At 39.2% G+C, this 20,983-nt stretch overlaps 2 protein-coding genes across 14 annotated transcripts in view; one reads left to right on the top strand and one right to left on the bottom strand.

The window, feature by feature from the left end:
- LOC116279247 (uncharacterized) overlaps positions 1–20,983 on the bottom strand; it is a 233,477-nt gene that overhangs the window by 116,863 nt on the left and 95,631 nt on the right. The window contains exon 7 of one of the 9 annotated variants that reach the window (XR_012063785.1): positions 20,239–20,739. The exons of the other annotated variants lie outside the window; for them this stretch is intronic. The gene's annotated coding sequence lies outside the window, so the exon portion shown is untranslated. Of the gene's footprint in view, positions 1–20,238; positions 20,740–20,983 lie in introns of those variants that run through there. 9 annotated transcript variants of the gene reach the window in all.
- Positions 1–20,983, top strand: part of LOC140685366 (AT-rich interactive domain-containing protein 4B-like) — a 99,088-nt gene that overhangs the window by 50,283 nt on the left and 27,822 nt on the right. The gene's annotated exons all lie outside the window — the stretch shown is intronic.

Below are 20,983 nucleotides of genomic sequence, written 5' to 3'. Positions count from 1 at the left end.
AGGCGGAAGCTTTCTAGGATGTGTTAGTGGTGTCAGAACATGCCAGGCCAGATGCTGGTCGGCAGTAGCTCTTACCACTGCGATTTATCAGGTGGGTGTAGAAGAATGATTCTCCGTGAAATTTTTCTATGTCCAATATGGTGGCCCCTCAAGGCTACTTCTCAAGGTTTTCTTGGAACCACTTTTGTCTGCAGCGAGGAACTCTAGCATGGTTCTCACCATGTAAAGCAGTGTTATCCAAGGAAACACCGGCAGGGGGAGAAAATACACATGGCACCTTAGTTACACAAACGCAGGTCAACCAGAGAGGCTGCCCCGAGGCCACTGAGCCTCCTCACGGGGCGGCGCCCATCAGAGTGGCCGGGTCCCTATGGCTGGGGACCAAGAACTCGGAGCAGAGCGGTTCACCTCGTGCCGCAAACGTCTACAAGAAAAACAAACAGTGCATCACCTCCGAAGGTTAAAAGAGGCGGATAGGTGTAGGACTGCCTTAGAAATGCGTTCACCACATGCAAGAGCCTTTCTGCGCCCGCAGCCTTGAGCTGCCTGAGCAGCTCGGTGGAGCACAAGGACTCCGCCATGGTGTGCACCAGGCAGAGCTAGACACAGACAGACGGGGACAGATGGGGACAGACAGAGACAGACAGGGACAGGTGGGGAGACAGCGTTAGTCATGCACAGCATCCTCCTCCCGCCGCAGAGCCTCCTCCCTGGAGCCCGAGAGGCTTCGTGCAGAGCCAGCAACGTGCTCTGCTGGGCATTCCTGCAAGCCTGGCAGGAGAGAAGCCCCCGACACAGAGACACAAGCAAGAATTACAAAGTCCCCAGACGGGGAGGAAAAGCAGAAGGGCTTGTGACAGCAGAGCAAAGCTGCCCCGGGGACAAGAGAGGCGGAAAGAGCCGGGAGAGGGAACTGAGGACTCGGGACATGGAAAAGCTGTTGTTAATATCCCCCAAATTTTATCTTTAGAAACGATCATCTTTAGATCCAGTGTCAAAATTATCATAACATTTAAGTCCCCATCAGGAAACAGCATAAACAAGAACACGTAGACTTTCACCTGCACTTTGGGACAGGGGTTGATGCAGTCGAATTAAGTTCTGCGTGCAAATAACTAGACCCGTGAATTGCGGGCTGTCTAGGCTCCAGATTCACTCGGGCAGGCCGTAAAGGAGAAGAAACACAGGCAATACCTGACCTGCCTGAGCAGACAGCAGTGAGGTCATCTCACTCCCAGCCCCCCTCAACGCCCCCCGAGCCCAGGGTCAGCCCACCCAGGGGAACAGTGGAGGAAGGGGAGCAGTGGATGGGAACCTGGGTGCTAGAGGGTCCCACACGCCACAGCGCCTTGATGTCAAAGCTGCTTTTGGGGTCCTTCTCGGCCCGCAGGGTCGGGTCATTGCAGGGCGCCTGCCCTGTCTCTCAGTCGCACACAGTCTTCCTGATGGCCTGCAGGACACTAACCCACCCGGTCAAGTGGTCAGGACAGACGCCGTGCTATGGCATGTCCTCACCTAACATACGGCCAGCTCTCACACGTGAGTTCCTCTGCGGGTGCTGGGGGCACGTGGCAATGGGCCAGTTCAACCTATTTAAAAATAGGTTGTTTTCTTGGGGACCTTACTCTCCCCAGAAGACCTGATATGTTGCAATTTGCATCAGTTAGCCCAGAAGTGATGTTTTATTTCTTAAACACTGAATCATGTTAAGGGCAGCAAGAGAACAGACCACAAACATTCACCCAGACCTGAAACTTGACTTCCCTGTGACGGATCCCATTTTCTGACTTAAACATGAAGTCAACAACACAATCATGGGGACTGGGCCTGTGTCCCCAGCCCATTTGGAACATGGTCCTGTTCCCAACACAGCTCTGCCGTGCGGAGACCCCCACAGGTGCCACCCTTGGAGCACGTCTCCCACTTCGTGAGGCTGTATCACAGTGAGTGTGAGCAAAACCAAGGCATTACTGGAAACATGAAAACCTCCACTAAGTCCTCTGGGCGAGGGAACGAAAACTGGGATGCCTCAGACTGGAAAATCTTTTTAATGCTGAAGTCCTGCCACACCAGGTGACAATTACCTCAACCATAAAGCGACAAAGTGAAATCAATACACATGTGAGCCCCTGAGCTACATTTTACAAAAATGTCTCTGAAAGACAACTTTATCTATAAGGCTGCACATTAATAGAAAACTAGCTCACAGTCACTTCAAGAGCTCTACAATATGTATGCAGTTGTTGACCGATTTGTAGGAGGGGCCAAAAGGAACAGAAGCAAAATTACTGATGATAAGGCATACGAGACGGGAGATGAGTTGCTGGCTGGCGTGTCCCTACAGGCCTGGTGGACAAAATTGTCAGACAGATTTTGAGAGATCCCCAGGCCCCAAGTAAACACACCCTTGTCCCTGGGTCTCCAGACTGCTTAGACCTTCTGCAGCTAATTTACTGTGGGTGGTTCAGGTTGAGAATTGGACTCACTGCATTACATTTAAAGGAAATTCACCAAAGGGATGCCTAGAGGTTGCCAGTAAGTGCACTGAGCATGTGCATGAAAATGTAACTCTCCAGCTGTTCACACCTAAGCTGATCCTACTGTTTTGGAGGCTGAGTGTGCAGGGAGGTGTGTGTGGTGCGGCAGATCTCCGGATGATGTTTTTCTTTGTGATGGCCTGCCTAAGCAGCTCCCTCTGGGTGACCTGGGAGAAGTCCTGCAGCACGGCATAGATGGTGTGGTGGATGGCATGTTTGAACACGCTCTTCATCCTACTCACCAGCAGCCGCAAGCCTCTGATCATGGTGATGACCTGCAGGTGGACATGTGACCTTCAGTGTGCTGGAGGGTGACAGCTGAGCTCCGTGCGCCTGGCACACACTGGGAGGCTGCCTCCCCTGTGCACAGGGCCTCTCCCTGGCCTCCTGCTCTGCACCTGCAGCTGTCCCTGCTCCTGGCTCTGACCCCATCAGACCATGAGTGCCTTGAGGGCAGGGACTGATCTGCTTGGCCTGGAGCTATCAGGGGCCTCTGGTAACTGACTCAAAACACTTCTGAATCCATCACAGTGTATCTCTCTGTGAAAGACTTCAAAAGAAAAAGAAGATAAAGATTCAGGAAGGCAAATGTGTTATTATCTGAAAAAGAAAAAAGAAGTCACATGTTTGTAGCCCAAATCCTGTCTGGTAAACAATAATGGCACAGTGATTTAATATGCATAAAAAGGCTAGAAGGAAATACACTGCTCAGACTTCATCTCTGTGACGGCATCAGAGACCCTGCTATCCTCATTTCACAGAGAAACATGCCTGTTTTCTCTGCTTTGGAGATTTTTTTGCTTTCCTAATAACAAAAAAAAAAAAAGGAAAATTTCCATTTAAAAAGGCAAATTTTCCGATTCAAGTTGAATTGAATTCAAATTCATAGCAATATGAATGAAAATGAAAATATTACATATTCAAACTCATGCAATGTAGAACAGGTTTGCTAAAAGGTAAATTTGAAGGTTTGGATCCATACATTAGAAAACAAAAAAAGCCTAAGATAATAATAATCTAATATTCAGCACTAACTTATAAAAACATAAACTCTCCCCAAAATAGAGGGAAATGAATATCTAAGAGCAAAAATTAATGAAACAGAAAGCAAGCTTATAATAGAGGGTGATCAACTAAGATGAAGCTGTTTATTATAAAGAAACAAATGCCCAGCAATACTGATCAAGAAAACACCAGACAAGGCATGAATTATAAAAACTACAAATAAAGAGAGAGCCATTTCCAGACAATTTACAGATACTAAGAGTTTATAAGAATATACTATCGGATAAACATAAAGATTGATAAAATAGAATTGAGTCCAGAAATAAACCCTCACATTTACAGTCAATTAATTTTTCAACAAGGGTGTGAAAGCTAGTCAATGGGGAAAATTTTGTCTTTTCAACAAACAGTATTGAGACAACTGAGCAACCACATGCAAAATAATGAAGCTGGACCCCGTGTAGGAAAGTCAACCCAGCAGGCCAGGGATGACCGAACCCTGCACACTCCCAGGAAAGGCCTGGCCCTTGGCTGGCTCCAAGGAACTGACTCAGCCACTGGAATATTCTGCCTGAAGAAAGTCTGTGTGTCAGAGGCTCTGGGCTATTGCAATGTCACCAATACTTTATGCTAACAACTGATTTATGGCAAAAAGCTATTTTTGCTCTGGGTCCAGAGTCTGAGCAGCTGTCAATGACACATGTGCTACAAGCCTACATGACTGATCCCCAGTAAAAATCCTGGACACCAAGGCTCAGGTGGGCTTCCCTGGTTGGCAGCACAATGCATCTGTTGTCCCCCATCACTGCCAGAAGAATGAAGCACTTCTCCTGCAGCTCCCCTTGTGGGGGGAGAGGAACACCTGGTATTTGCACCTGGTTTTTCCTGGACTTCACTCATGTATCTTTTCCCTTTGCTGATTTTAATCTGTGTCCTTTTGCTGTAATAAATCATAACCTTAAGTAGAACAACTACTTAGATCTGTGAGTCCTTGTAGGAAATCTAGCCTGAGGGTGGTCTTGGGGACCCCTGACACACACCCTAACTCACATCATAACTCAAAATGGAGCATACGTTTAACAGGCAGCAGAACATGGGAGCAGATCTTTGTGTCTTAGGTTAGGTAGTAGTTTCTTAAGGTATGACATCAAAAACACAAGCAACAAAAGGAAAAATTAAAAAATTGAATTTTAGCAAAATCAAAGCCTTTTATGCTTCAGAAAACCTCATTAAGAAAGTAAAAAGACAGCCCACAGAATGGGAAAAATACTGCAAATCGTGTATCTGATAAGAACTGGTATCTAGAATATATAAAGATCTCAATAATAAAAAGACAAATAACTCAAATTAAAAATGGGTGAAGGATCTGAACAGACATTTGTCCAAAGAAGATATACACATTGTCAGCAGGCACATGAAAATATGCTCACCAGCATTAGCTGTTATAAAGATGCAAAGCAAAACCACCACGAGATACTATTTCTCATCTAGTAAGATGGCTAGACTTGCAAGACAGACATCAGGTGTGGGCAAGGTATGGAAGAAAGTGGAGCCTCAGGCGCTGACGGTGGGAATGTAACGGAATGCTACCACTTTGCAAAAGCATCTGGTAGTTTCTCTAAATATTAAACACAGAGATGGATATGACCCAGCAATTCCACTCCGAGCATGTCATCAGAAGGAGTGAAAACAAGTCTACCCAGAAACCTGCACACAGAAGTTCACATCAGCATGAAAAAGTAGAACAACTCAAATGTCCATCAGCTAACAAACTGATAAATAAAATGTGACCTACACATAGAATGAAATATTATTTTATGATGAAAACAACGAAATACTGATACATGTGTGAACCTTGAAAACATTCTGTTATGTGAAAGAAGCCAATCACAGCCACATATTGCACGATTCCATTTATATGAAATGTCCAGAATAAGCAAATCTACAGAGTCAGAAAAGAGGTTGCCACAGGCCAAAGGAAGGGGAGAGTGGGGGGCTGACCACCAATGGGTGTGGGTTTCTTTATGAGGTAGTAAAAGGGTTCCAAATTTGACTGTGGTTGCACAGTTCTGTGAATATACCCCCTCAAAGCATGGAATTTTACACTATAAATGGGTGAGCTGTATAGTGTGTGGAGGAAAATCTGTTCCCAAAATAAGACGAGAATTTATTATAAAAAAAAAACTATGTCAAAAAATTAGAAGATTTAGAAAGATTCTTAGAAAATCCTTGAAAATACAACTTAGAAAAACTGGTATGAAAAGAAATAGAAAATCTGCACACTCTTTTCTAAAAACAATTGGGGGGGAATTAGGTTTGTTAATTAATTGATTTATTTATTTTATTTTTTGATGGAGGTACTGAGGATTGAACCCAGGACCTTGTGCATGCTAGACACACACTCTACCACTGAGCTATATCCTCCCCGCTACACTCTCTTATACATAGCAAAGAAACTAAAAGTTTCAAAAAACATCCCTTAAAGGAAACGCTTCACCAGTAATGCTAGAAAACATTTAAGGAAAAAATAACATTTTGCACAAACCACCACAGACAACAGAAAAGAAGGGAGTGCTCTGTGAGCCATTTTGTGAAGCCAGCATCCAAGAACCAGAATGGAAGGTTATAAAGGAATGTTACCCTCTCCTTAGGTGCCTTTTCCTTCCCAAAAGCACCCTATGAAAAGAGGGTGGTGGTGCTTGGTGTGGGTAACTTCACCATAGAGACATATGGCAGACACTCCCTCAGCCAGGTGATCAAGGTCAACACCAGCAGTGGTGAATCACAGTGACAGCATGGACCTTTGATACGATGTGATGAAAACAGCATTTCGTTCTGTGGTCCTCCTTCCCGAAAGCTATAACCCCAGTTTAATCATGAAAAAAGCATCAGATAAATTCCAACAGAGGGACATTCTAAAAACACTGATCAGCACTCCTCAAAACTATGAAGACCATCACAAACAAGGAAAGTCTGAGAAACCATCACAGTCCAGAGGAGCCAAAGGATGCATGAGTACATGTAATGTGGGACCCAGATCAGGGGAAGAACATCAGGGAAAAGTGAGGAAATCTGAATGAAGCATGGGCTTCTGCTAATAATAATGTATTAAGATTGGTTTATTAAAAATGCAGCAATACTAATGTAAGATGTTAGTAATAAATGAAAATGGGTTGGGGTATATGGGACTTCGCTAGTATTGTCTTTGTGATTTTTTGGTAAATCTAACAGTGTTCTCAAATGAAACATTAAAAGAAAAAATTATTAAAAGCCACACTCACTCATTAACTTTGATGCAAAAATCCAAATCAAATGTTAGCAATGTATATCCAACTATATATATATATATATATGTATATTTATATGTAAAGTTGAGTTCATACCAGGAATGCAAGGCTGGCTTAACATCAAACCTGATGCAAAAAATCCTGTCAATGTAAATCCACATTAATGGAATCAAAGACAAAAGTCATACAACTATCTCAATGGATACAAAGTGTTTTTAGAAAACTAATATCTATCCAGGATAAAAATCTCTTCACAAACAAGGAAGAGAAGTCAACTTCCTTGCTCTGATGAAGGCTGGCTACAAGGAATCAACAACAAATATATCATTTGGTGAATTGTTGAAAGTTTTCCCTTTGAGATGAGAAACAAGACAAAGATGCCTGGATCCTCCTTCTGTGTAATGAGTAAGGATCCTATGCAGTGTGATTGGGTCAGGGGGAGAAGAGAGAGAAATAAAATTGTCATCATTTCCAGATGATATGATTATGTAAGTAGAAAATCCAAAAAAAAACTATGGAAAATGTATTACGATTAATAAATGAGTTTGGACAAGTTGGGGGATACAAGGAAAGATATAAAAAATAATTTAGATTTTAAACACCAGTGATAAATGTTCAGAAAAACTTAAACCATATAATATCAAATACCTTGAAATAGAGCTAATAAAAGATGTGCAAGAGTTTTACAGATGAAAAGAGAAATTAAAGAGAATCTTAACAAATAGAGGGACATACCATATTCATAAAAGACTTATGGTTCTGAAGCATGAGAAGCGGTGTTCTCTTCTCATCATAAGTGCCAAAGATCATTCAATAAGAAAGAATACTTTCTTCAACAAATGATGCTGGGACAACTGGATATTCACATACAAAAGAATTAATTTGGATGCTTACCTCTCTCCATATACAAAAATTAATTCAAAATTGGCTTAAGACCTAAATATAAGACCTAAAACTATAAAACTCTTAGAAGAAAACATAGGAGTAAATCTTCATGACCTTGTATTTGGCAATGGTTTTCTTAAATATAATACCAAAAACATAAATAACAAAAGAAAAAATAGATAAGTTGGATTCCATTGAAATTAAAAACTTTTATGTATCAAACTCCATCAAGAGAGTAAACAGGCAACCTACAGAATTGGCTAAAATATTTGCAAATCATTTATCTGATGAAGATCTAGTATCCGAAATATTAAGAGAACCCATATACCCAACAACAAAAAGATAAACCCAATTTTAAAATGGACAAAGGAGTGGAGACTAAAGAACATGCTATTTTAAAAAAATGAATCAATGAAAAAAATCAAAGAGAAAATAAAAAATACCTCAAGACAAATAAAAAATTAAAACACAACTTTCCAAAATCTGTAGGATGCAGCAAAAGCAATTCTAAGAGGGAAGTTTATAGGGATGCAGGCGTACCTCAAAAAAACAAGAAAAATAGCAAATAAACAACCTGATCTGCCATCTAAAGGAATTAGAAAAAGAAGAACAAACAAAGCGCAAAATGAGCAGAAGGAAAGAAATAAAGATCAGAATGGAAATAAATAAAATAGAGACTTAAAAAAAGAAGGAAAGAAAAGAAAAGATCAATGAAACTAAAAGCTGATTTTTTTAAAATATAAAATTGATAAGCCTTTAGCCAGGCTCTTTAACAAAACAAGAGACCCAAATAAACAAAATAAGAAATGAAAGTGGAAAAATTACAACCAATATTACAGAGATACAAAAAATCATGAGTGATACTATGGACAATTATAGGCCAACAAATTGGGCAACCTAGTTGAAATGGATAAATTCCTAGAAACATATAATCTTCTGAAACTGAATCAGGAAGAAAAAGGTAATCTGAACATACCAGTCAGTGGTAGTAAAATTGAATCTCTCAGTAAACAGAAGTCCAGGACTGGACAGCATCACAGGAGAATTCTACCAAACAGATTAGGAAAAGCTAAAATCTGTGCTTCCCAAAGTATTCCAAAAAACTGAAGAGGAGGAAACACTCCTGGATTTATTCTATGAGGCCACCATTACCCTGATACCAAAACCAGATGAAGACACTACAAAAAAAGAAAAGAAAAGAAAAAAGAAAATTATAGGCCAATATCTCTGATGAACATAGCAAAAATTCTCAACCAAATATTAGCAAACTGAATTCAACAATATGTAAAAAGAATCATATATCATGATTAAGTGGGATTTATTCCAGAGATGCTAGGAAGGCTCAAAATCTACAAATCAACGAATGTGATGCGTCACATTAACAAAATGAAGAATAAAAATCACATGAACATCTCAACAGAATCAAAAAATGTATTTGACAAAATTCAACATGTATTAGTGATAAAAACTCTCCTCAAAGTTGGTACAGAGGGAACATATCTCAACATAATAAAGGCCATTTATGACAAACCCACAGCTAACATCATACTCAATAGGGAAAAACTGAAAGCTTTCCTTCTAAAATCAGGAACAAGACAAGGATGCCTACTCTCACCACTTCTTTTTAACATGGTATTGGGAGTCCTAGCCACAGCAGTCAGACAGGAAAAAACATAAAAGGCATCCAAACTGGAAGGGAAGAAGTAAAACTGTCACATTTTGCAGTAAAGTCGTCGGAGACAAAATTAATATATAGAAATCTGTTACATTTCTATACACTAATGGTGAACTATCAGAAAGAGAAAGAAAGAAAACAATCCCATTTAAAATGGCACGTAAAAACATGTGGGAATAAACTTAACCAAGGAAGCAAAAAAACCTATGTTCTGAAAACTCCAGAACACTGATGAAAGAAATTGAAGATGATGCAAAAAAATGGAAAAAGTATCCCATTTTCATGGAATGGAAGAATTAACATTATTAAAATATGCACATCACCCAAAGTAATCCATAGATAATCAGAACAATTTCTTTAGAAGAAGAACTCTCAAATTACTTTGTTTTGCATTAAGTGCTTGACTATAAGCTCTTATGCATGGGGGAAGAGTGTGAGATGGATTGTTAAGCATATGCATCTAGAAATGATCCCCCAATTTTTAGCCACTGTCTTCATCCTCCAGCCTCGGTCCTATTTGACTGAACCACTCCTGGTTTCAGTCTTTTCCCTGGCTACATTTCCTTCTGCGTGTGTTCAGGAGTGGGGCTTCCTTTTGTCCTTTCACAAATACAATCATCCCTTGGTATCTGCAGAGGGATTGTTTCCAGGCTCCTGCCATGGATCCCAAACTCCAAAGATGCTTATTAAAAATGGCATACTCAGTTGCATATAATCTGCACATAGATCCTCCCATATACTTTAAAGGATCTCTAGATTACTTATAATACCTAATACAATGCAAATACTATGTAAATAGTTGTAAATACAATGCAAATGATGTGACAATAGTTAGTGGTATGTAGGGAATTCAAGTTTTGCTTTTTGGAAATTTCTAGAATTATTTTGTTTGGGTATGAATTTTGTTTTTTGGGGGGTGATTAGTTTCGTTCGTTTGTTTGTTTGTTTATTTATTTATTTCATGGAGGTACTGGGGATTGAACCCAGGACCTCGTGCATGCTAGGCATGCGCTCTACTACTGAGCTATATACCTTCCCCCTGGGTGTGACTATTTTTGATTCTTGATTGGGTGAATCTGTAAATGTGAAACCCAAGGATATAAAGGGCTGACAAAATACACTTTGCCATCATCTTTTCATCTTCCTGTAATTTGTAAGAATCTCTTGTCTATGAAAATTTCCCTCTACTTTTCCTCTTTCTTCTTATGGGATTATATTCATTTATTTATTTTTCTAAAAATTATTCATTATTATTTTAATGTGAGCTCAGGAGGGTGAGGAATAAAATCCATGTCCTCAGTCATCATTTTGACACAAAAGCCCCAATTTTTTTCTTTTAATGTTTTTGCAGTCAAAATTCCAGTTTAATCCCTAACTTGAAAGTATTCCAATGAATTTCAACAAATTCCATTTGTCCACAATAGTGGTGCTATTTAAATTGTCATTTTTTAAAAACCTAATTTTGTCATCATTTACCAAAAATCCAGTTAATTGTAGAAGAATTGGAAAGTAAGAAATATCATAAAGTAACAGTCATAATCCCATCATACCAAGTAAGGCAATTATTAACTTCTAGCCTTTTTTTCTCTCTAAAATTATTATGTTCCATTCTCCACTTTTGCTACTAATTTTATAGATTCTGCAATGCTGAAGTCCAGTATACAAGCTGACAAAAACGAATTCCCCCCCATAGCAGTTGGGGAAAGAACAGGGACAGGTGTTTTAATCATTTTTATCTCTTCATACTTTATATCATTTTACAGTCAGGAATATGATTATTATATGATTATAGAGTGATAATTATTTTTCTAGTCAAATGTTAGTGAATATTCTTGTTTCCCTAAAACAAATTTTCCAGAAATTAAGACAAAGGAAAAAAATACTTTAAAAGGCTCTCCATACATATTGTCAAACTGTCCTCAGGACTGGCTGTACCAATTTAAGCACAACCAGCGATATTCGATAACATGCCTTGTTTCTCATTTTTCTCAACATTGGCTTTTATTATTTTAACTTTTTTTGATAATTTAATAGATCATAAGAGTGATCTCACTGTTTAAACTTACATTAAAAATTACTTGTAAAGTTATTTTTCCCATAAATTTATTGGACTTCTATCTGTATTCTTTACTTTTCCAGCAAATTGCCCATTTTTGTGGGGAGAGTTCATTCTTTTTCATGCTGGTTTTTTTCAACTTTCCCTCAAATTTTTGTTAAAAATCTACTATGTGCCAGGCACTGTTCTAGGTGTGAGGGATTCAGGCATAAACAGTGTAATTCCAGCCCCTGTGGAGCTTATATTTTAATGGGGAACAGATAAAATGAATCAAATATATGAATAAAACATGCAATAGGTCAGATGGTGATAAATGTTGTGGAGAATAATGAACCAGGCTAGGATAAGAATGTTTGTGGTAGGGTCCTCTGATGTTCTACCAAGAAGGGGACATTTGAGCAGACATCTGAAGGAGGTAAAAGAGTGAGTCATGCCTTTATCTGAGGTAAGAATTGTCTAGGCATAGAGACCAGTAAGTGCAAAGACTGTGAGGTGGAAGTGTGCCTGTCATATTATGAGAACTGCAGGAGGCCAGGGTGGCTGGAACTGAGCAAGTAATGAGAGTGTTAGAAGAGGTCCAAGACACGGGGGTGTGTGGGGGGGATGAGTTTTGTAAGACCACTGTAAGATCATTGGCTTTTACTCTGAGAAAATAGCAAGTTAGTGGACAGACATGAGCAGAGGAATGAATATAGCAGAGAATGCTACAACTTATGTTTTAGAAAGATCTCTCTGGTAGGCGTGTGAGAAATGAGCAAGGACAGAAGCAGAGAGATCAGTTTAGAAAATTATTTAATAACCTAAGAGACAGATGATGGAGGCTGAGACTAGGGTGGTTATTGTAGAAGAAGTGAGAATTGGTCAGAGTGTGCTTGTATTTGTGCATCTATATTCAAGAATGAGAGTTATCTATATATCCACCCACCTGCCTACTTGCTACACAGTTATTTATCCATCCATCCATCCAACCATCCATCTATTCCTTTTGTAAGGTTTCAGAATTTGGATTTGGAAAATGTCCATAGTTTTCTATGCTCCAAAACAGTTCAGATAGCATGAAAATTGTATATTCCTTGAGGTTCAGAAAACCTTGCTCATGTGACTCTCTGGACCTGACGTTTTTCTTATATGTAAAACTTTGATAGCTTTTTATGTATCTTCCAGACTTTGGTGGTCTGTTAACGCTCATTTGTCTCTTCTGAATCAATATTGTTCATCTGCATTTTTGTAGAAAGTAATTCATTTCTTTGGGATTTAAAAAATATATTTATTGCTTTGAGTTGTATACAGTGTTGTAATTTGGAAAATCTCTCTGTATGTTTGTGGTTATATCTTATTATTATTATCTATGTATGTTTTGTTCTTTTGATTTACTAGACTAAGTAGCAGGTTGCCTATTTTATTTTATCTTTTTCCTCAAAGAATAAACAGCTCTTACATTTCTTTGTCTATTTATCATTTGTCTGCTTTTCCGGTCATTTGTTTTTATTTCATTTGAAATTGTTTCCCTCTCCCTGCTTTCCTTGTATTTGTTTGTTGCTCTTTCCTGATATCTTGAATTAAATACTTGGTTCATTTTTTTTTCTTGTGTTCTGAATTTCCCTCAGATAAACACTTTAGCTATGTCCCACTGGTGTTGATTAGACATGTTCTCATTATTGCCCTTTTCTTAATACTTTATACTTCAGATTTGTCCTAAGAGCTGTTTATTAGTCATTTCTCTTTGCATTTCAGAATGTTTGTTTTTCAGTTTGCATTTTTGAAATCATTTCTAGTTGTAAAAATGTATGGTCAAAGAACATGTCTTGTATGATGTCTGTTTTGTTGGAATTCACTGAGGTTTTGTTTATGGCTTAATGCATGATCACATTTATAAAGTTTCCATAGGCTTTAAAACAGAACATGTCTTCTCTGTTGAGTACTGAGTTCAGTTTGTAGTTATTAAATCAACCTTATTAATTACATTACTCAGCACTTTGATTTAATAATTTTTCCTTGATTAATATGTCAAGAAGACTGATATTTAAGTCATCCACATTTATTGTATTGTTTATTTACCCTTTTTACTTTATCTGTTTCATTTGAGACAAATAGTTTCATGACTGTTAATAACTTTGTTGATTGTGCTTTTCATTAACATAAAATGTTCCTTTATTATCTAATTATCCCATTTAGTGAATTTTTTGTCTTGAATTCTGCTATGACTGATATTAATACTGTAATTACTGCTTTCTTTTTGTTTGTCCTGATATAATGTCACATATGTATAATACCCAACATTTGGCTGTACCATATAACTTTAGTTTTATTAAAAATCACTTGAGGTAAATCAATATTGATAAGTTGATTTTTTCTTTAAAAATCATGCTTCATTATATACACAGTCTATTTTATATTTTCAGAATTATTTTATAAAATTTATATAAATTCATATGACATGATTTCAAAATATAGGTTTGAAATGGAAACTAAGTTATAAAAACTTATAATTAGTTTTTTAAATAGTGTCATAAAATAAATTTTTAATAACAAAAAGTTATAAAAGCTGCCTTCAATATATTTTTGGCCTGGACTTCAGAAAGATGTTCTGTCTCAACAATTTTGATAAACAAAATACAAATTTAAAATGTTAGATAAGAACTATGAATAATAGCATTAGAGGCTGTATGTCCAAAGTTAATTACTAGGTGATATAGAAAATTTTAAAGAGATCAAGCTGCCCCGTTATTATTGTGTTGCTCATTCTGTTTGTCTTCTGACACCCTCTTGCTCAGATCCACTTTCTGCCCTTCTCTGTTCCGACTGTACCCTGAAAGGCTGACCCCTGCATACTGCTTTACCCGGTTTCCCTGGTTGACAGGCTTCTGTTAGAGCTCAGTCAATGGGAGGCATAGACAGGAGGTTGGGGAACAAGAGGAGAAAAGGTTGGAGCATTTCTTCCTGCCCACTGGGTAGCTCCTTCCTGCTTGGTGTCAGCACTTGCTGGGCTCCAGTAATACTATTTCCTCTCCTTCTCCCTTCAGGCCTAGTGTGCTAGGTCTCTGGGTGCATCAACATCTCTTTTTGACCCCTTGAATTCTCCCCACACCTCTGTAAATTGTCTCTTCATTAAAGTCTCTTCAGGTGAACCCTCTAAGTGGAATTCTGTTTTCTTCTGGGATCCTAACTGATCCAGCAGTATAAGCCTGGGCTTGTTTTTTATAAGTGATAGAAAACAACATAGCCTTTCTTGAAGGAGGAGGAGGGAGGAGAAGGAAAAGAAGAAGAGGAAGAAGAAGGAGGAGGAGGAGGAGGGAAGGAGGAGGAGGGGAGGGTTGGAAGGATAGCAGAGTGCAGAGAATTAATGGGAAAATTGAGAACAAGGTTTAGAGTGGGCAACAGCCAAGGCAGGCTCTGAGAGCTAGGGAACAGAAGCCGTGATGAAGATCACACAGTGGGAATGGTCTGGCACATATGCCTCTGCTTGTGAGATCATCTTGAACTCTCTCAAAATAATTTTATTTCTGACTCAGCATTCAAAGTCCAGGGAAGGCCAGTCATGTCCCCATCCCCTGGCTGTGACGGGGAGAGCAATTGTTTATTTAGCTTCTGAAATACGAGATGTCCATAGGAAAATTAGGAAGATAGGAAGGAGACGTGGATGCCAAACAGACAGAGATGACCAATGTCCACTGTAGATAGTCTTTAATGGCGTCTTAAATTTCAACACACACTATTATATAAATGCTCATTATATTACATGTTGTTTTTCATTATAGGTTACTACAAGGTATTGAATATAGTTCCCTGTGCTGTACAGTATGAACTTGTTTATCTATTTTATGTATAGTAGTTTGTATCTGCAAATCCCAAACTCCTAATTTATCCCTTCCCCATCTTTCCCACTGGTAACCGTAAGTTTGTTTTCTTTGTCTGTGTGTCTGTTTTGGTTTTGTAAATAAGTTCATTTGTGTCATTTTTTAAGATTCCACATATGAGTGATACCATATGGCATTTGTCTTTCTCTTTCTGCCTGACTTCACTTAGAATGACTATCTCCAGGTCAGCCCTTTCAGATCTGGGGAACTTTTCCTAATAGTCCAGTAGTAACAGCGTTTTCCAACCCCCAACTTCTAGTTCTTCCTCAGATGATTGCTTTCAGGATAAATACGAGGGCAGGTTGTCTTGAGTTACTTTGGGTCCACATTTTACTTAAGAGCTTCTTCCTTTGTTATACATACAAGTCAGTTTGTATATACAAGTTGGTAAAATGCCACAAGTTTTGTGAGAACTAAGAAAGCTACATCCTATAGTTTAATAACAAAAAGTTAAGACAAGGAAAAGGGTCTGCAGTGTTCAGCATTTTGCTGAATTCTCTGTTTCTGGCGCCAATTTCTCCAGGTGAGAAGATGAGAATTCCAGCAGGCACCTTGTCCCACCACGACAGGGTGAACTTAAAAAAAATTTTTTTTTGTTCTTTTCTTTATTGAAGTATAGTCAATTTATAATGTATCAGTGTCTGGGGTACAGCATCATGTTTCATCATACATGCACATACATGTGTTCCTTTTCAGATTCTTCTTCATTATAGGTTGCTACAAGATATTGAATATAGCTCCCCATGCTGTAAGAAACTTGTTTACATATTCAGTTTTTGAAAAAACAAATTTATCTATTTACTAAATGTAGATTTAGTCCTGCCCCTGACAGTCAGCTTAACAGAAGTCAACTGCATACTGGGATGTTTTTATTTTTTCAATGATACTCCAAAAATTATGACTGCTAGTAATTTGGAGCATAGTTGTTTTTCTTTGTATACAAGTTAAATCTGTGGTAATTTTAAGATGAGCATGGGTTTAGCGTGATGATTGAGGATGTGACATCTGTTCATGTAGCTGACTGGATTGTTTTCTCTCTAAGGATCTTTATATTAAAAAAATCAAAGAGCTATATAAAGTTTGGTCATTTTTTAATCTGTTTTTCCCTGTTTATTTTTTAAGCCAGTTAAATGCCTTTCTGAACAGGGGTGTGTAAAGGGAATGAGTGCTTTATGAATCTTCCTGAACAAATTTAGTTCGTACTTATTAGATGGGTGTGATATGCAGCGGTGTCAGAGGAATCAGCAGTAACCTGAAGGTTCAGGTGTCCTTGCTTTAACCCTCTTCTAAGAAACCTGGGTCATATATCCTCCCCAGCTGTTGTGTGTGCTGTTCTCCCACTTAGATAATTACCAGCAAAGCACCGAGAGACCTCTTGCAGTTCTAGTCAAGCTGTTGGACCTTTGCAGGAATGATAGCTCTCTGTTCCTGCTCTCAGGGAGCCCAGGGCCTTTTCAGCTTCTAGGAGGAAGATGCTCTCACATTGGGCCCCCCGAACTCTGCACTGCCTTCTTTTAATGGGAAGATTTACATCCCACCCTGTGGTGGAGGCTGACCCTGTAATCTCCTAAATCGTTGCTTTCTCCAAGCCGTCCCATAACCCAGCTAGAGAAAAAAAAAAAAAAAAAAAAAAAAGAAAAGAAAAGAAAAAAAAAAACAAATAATTTACATTGAAAAGAATAAATGGTACCCATTTTTTCCCCAGTTAATTGTGATGGGATACACTTCAAGTCTCTGTCTTTGTTTTTTTTGCAAAGGATTTTGTGTTTTGTTTGCAAAGGATTTGGTGTTAATTCTGAGTTTAAATTATTTTAGAAATCATTTCACTTGCTGAGGGTGGCAGCCTCTTGAATTTAGTCATTGAACATTTACCGAGGACACACAGGATGTGGGCCTGCCAGTCAGTGCAGGGCACCCGCACATGAGATCCTAGGTAGCTGACCTCCAGGAACTCACTGGAGATGCACTGAGTACGCAGTTTCCTTGATTATTAGAGCTGCCAATGTTTGGTATTTAGAGTATTCTGAAGTAACCTTAACCTTTGAGTAAAAACTTTCATTTTTCAGCAAAAATCATCTCTTTTCTGCTCTGTGCCTTTTCTCCTACAGACACAGATTCTTGGATTAAAAAAGCCATGGAATCATAAGAACTAGATGGAACTTTCAAAATGAACCTTTGAAATTTCTTCTGTTTCTCCCCACCCCTCCTTTGTCAACCCTTTGGCTATATCTAGGCAGAATTCACAATCCTTACCAGAAAGTGGTTTTGGCAATTAGTGTTACTGAATCCAAACTCATTCTGTTTGCCACACGACAGGCCAGTACATTGACAGACGAGGTGTTGGGACAAGGAATAGTGACTTTATTTGGAAAGCCAGCAGACCGAGAAGATGGCAGACAAATGTCCTGGAGAACCATCTTCCCCAAGTCAGAACTCAGGCTCCTTTTACACTAAAAAGGGGAGGGAGTGTGGTTGGTTGTTGCAAACTTCTTGGTGTCAGAAGTCTTTGTTCTTGCAGCTGTCCACGTGGGTCAGGTCATGGTGTCCCTGTAAACCTCCAACAAGACAAGTATTATTTTCTGTTCTGCAAGTTTTTATCTCAATATGAATGCAGAAGTGTTATTATTCCCTTAAAGGTCAGAGCCTCGAGAATGGGCTGTCCTGTCTCTTTCAAGCTCTACAAAAGGTGCAGAACCAGCAGGACTCAGCCCAGGAAACAGAGCACAGGGTCAGAGCCAAAGAAACAGATCTAATATGGAGTCAGGTTTGTTCTTCCTTAGTAAATTATGGTAAATAACAGTACTTAATTCCTTCATGAGTTCCTTTCCATATGGAGCCTATGAAATAGTCAGAAGTTTACATCTGAAATATCTGTTCAGTGGGAATTGCCTTATTGAATCTCAGATGGTAAAATAATTTTTATGTACTGTATACTGGAATGATCTCAAATTTCTTAACTGAGAGGATGAATTATAATAGGCAAATTGAAAAGTTGTAAACATACTCATACTTGTAAATTAATTAAGTTTCTTTTTGCTGTGAATGTTAAACAAATGGTGGATTCAAGGATAATATTCTAGAGATTGGAAATCATTTCTAGGTATTCTGTAAATGCTGTTTAGATTTGCAGAAATTAAGATTACCTTATTCAATCTTTTTTTTTTCAATAGTGATATTTAGTGATACTACGAACTTCTAGACATTGCAGTAAGTGCAGGGAATGGAAAATTGATGAATGTGGCTGCTGTCATGAAGAAGCTCGCAATTTTGTGATTTCTTCTAATGCTCCAAAGTCTAGTTAGTTTTTGAAGTAGCTCATGGATGCTGTGAAAAATGTGTCCTCTCTACTCATAATGATGCAGGTGCTTAAAAGCACTAATGTAGCCTCCTTGAGATCTGGGGTCCCCTTGGTACCTTCTTTGAAGATCTTGATTTGGAAGCCCATATGTCCTCTCCACGATTCTGACTGGTTGGTAAAGGGTTAGTTTTCATGTTTATTCTCTTCCCTTCACCTCAGTCCATGTGTGATGACTCCTCCTCTTTGTATAGTATTTGCAAAAAGCAGAATAAACAATTCTGGAGAGTTGTCATTTAAAGGAGACGAGTTTTCCCACATTTAGCCAAAGGCCCTCCCCAGTGGAAGGAGGTCACTGTCAGGGCCTTCCTGGCTCACTTTCTCCTGGTCATTGATGCTCAGCTCTTCTTGATCTGACATCAGCCTCCTGAGAGCAGCCCCACATGTGATGTTGGGAGTCAACTGATAAGATCACTCGAGGGTCCATATAAATTCTTATCTTGGTGTTAGCAATCAGATTCTTTATCTTGCTTGGTTTTATGGTTTCTATAAAGTGTACGATTCTTCTCAAAGTGGTTCCTGGATATTAACACTAATTAATCTGAATTGGGGCGCACTTTCTTCTCTAGTGACTAGCAAGAAAAACAGAGTGTAGAGTGAACTATTTATTGTGTGGATTTTCCAACAGTTGGAAAAGTTTGGGTTTGACTCCTGCAGTTGAGAGATGGATGCTCCCCAAGCAGATGTGAAGATAACTAAGTTATGATTATTCCCATCATCCAAGTAGCAAGGGTTCTAAGAGAATGATAGACCATTGAGCCACTTCCCCATTGTTCTGTAAGGCTAGGCACCATGTTCGTGAAAATAGTTTTTAAGGAAAGGGGTAGGGTATAGACATGCAGTCATTTAAACAGACAAATGCTAACGTTTAGTGTGTCCTGCGCATGTGGATTTGAGTTAGGAACCTGAAATAAACCTTGGTGTTCAACACATACCTACCTGTATCTCAGTGCTGTTATGAGTGATGTAAGTAGAAATTTTCTCAAATTTCCAGCACATTCTGAGGGGGTTTGATGAGCCCATGTACACAGAATTTTTCCATCTCTTCCATAGCAGCCTACCATCCAACCATTACAAAAAATAATAACAGCAACAGTCTAACACCTAGAACCTTATTTAAACATTGGAGAGGTTTATTGCTAATGACAAAGTGGTGGCTGTCACTACCCCTGATACCAGGAGAAAGAAGGGTGCCCCTGCCGTGGTCCAGACCCTCGCCAGCTGCTGTGTTAGCTCCCACCCTCGCCAGTGGTGGTCATTGCGACAGAGCAGGTCAGTGCGTAGCACTGATGTTTTCTCATTTGGGGCTCTTGTTACTTGCAGCTTTCTTCTTCTTCTTCTCCTTCTCCTTCCTTCTCCTTCTCCCTCTCCCTCTCCTTCTCCCTCTTCTCCTTCTCCTTCTCTTTCTCCTTCTCCTTCTCCTTCTTCTTCTTCCTCTTCCTCTTCCTCCTCTTCCTCCTCTTCTTCCTCTTCTTCTTCTCCTTCCCCTTCTCCTTCCTCTTCCTCCTCTTCCTCATCCTCTTCCTCTTCTTCTTCTAAGAAAGGACTAGAAATTTAGGGAAAATGCAGATAGGCATATATTTAGGAGGTGGGACAGAGTCTAAGGAACAAGAGCCCATCCGTAGCTACAGGATGAACATTAACTTAGTAAAAGCCTTGGGAATCCACACATTTAGGTCCTGATACTTTATTCTGTAGATGAAGAAATTGAGATCTAGGAAAATGAAATGATTTACTCAAGGTTGCAGGCATAGTTATTGGCAGGAAAAAAGAAGTCTGAGGTTCTTTCCAGTATTAAAAATAAGTAACAAAAAATAATGGAGAGCACAGGCTAAAAAATTTTTGTCTTTGATAAGTCAACAGGCGAGAAAGAACTTAGATTGACTTGAAGTAATCCAAGATTGAGTTTTGGTGATAAAAACTCTTAATAACAGAATGGGGTGCTTTGAGAGATTATTTCGAGAGGTCTGCAATATAAGGTGTCTGGGTGTGGTCCTTCCTGAAAGGTGGGAAGGGGTGGTTGGAGGCCCTGTCGGGATCCTTTGATTATTCACTGCAGTGTTCCACGAGGACCCTGTAGCTCTGAGAAGGAGAATGTTGATCATCAGATCTCAATAGCCATACTTTCTCCCCGACCCCTGTCTCAGCCTCCTTTCCCAGTATTCAGGGCCACGATGAGGACTGTGAAAGCACCAGCCAGATGGGCTGGACTGGAGCTCTGTTCCTTTGATCTGTCCAGGCCGATAGCAGACTTATGATTCACCTGGGGTCTGGAATAGATTTGCAGTTGACCTTTGCAGTTAGTGCTTTGACTTTGTTTTGAGTT

The sequence above is a fragment of the Vicugna pacos genome, chromosome 24 (assembly GCF_048564905.1).
Source record: "Vicugna pacos chromosome 24, VicPac4, whole genome shotgun sequence".
NCBI lineage: Eukaryota > Metazoa > Chordata > Mammalia > Artiodactyla > Camelidae > Vicugna > Vicugna pacos.
The sequence above is the reverse complement of the archived record's forward strand: the minus strand, read 5'-3'. Positions and strand labels throughout refer to the sequence as shown.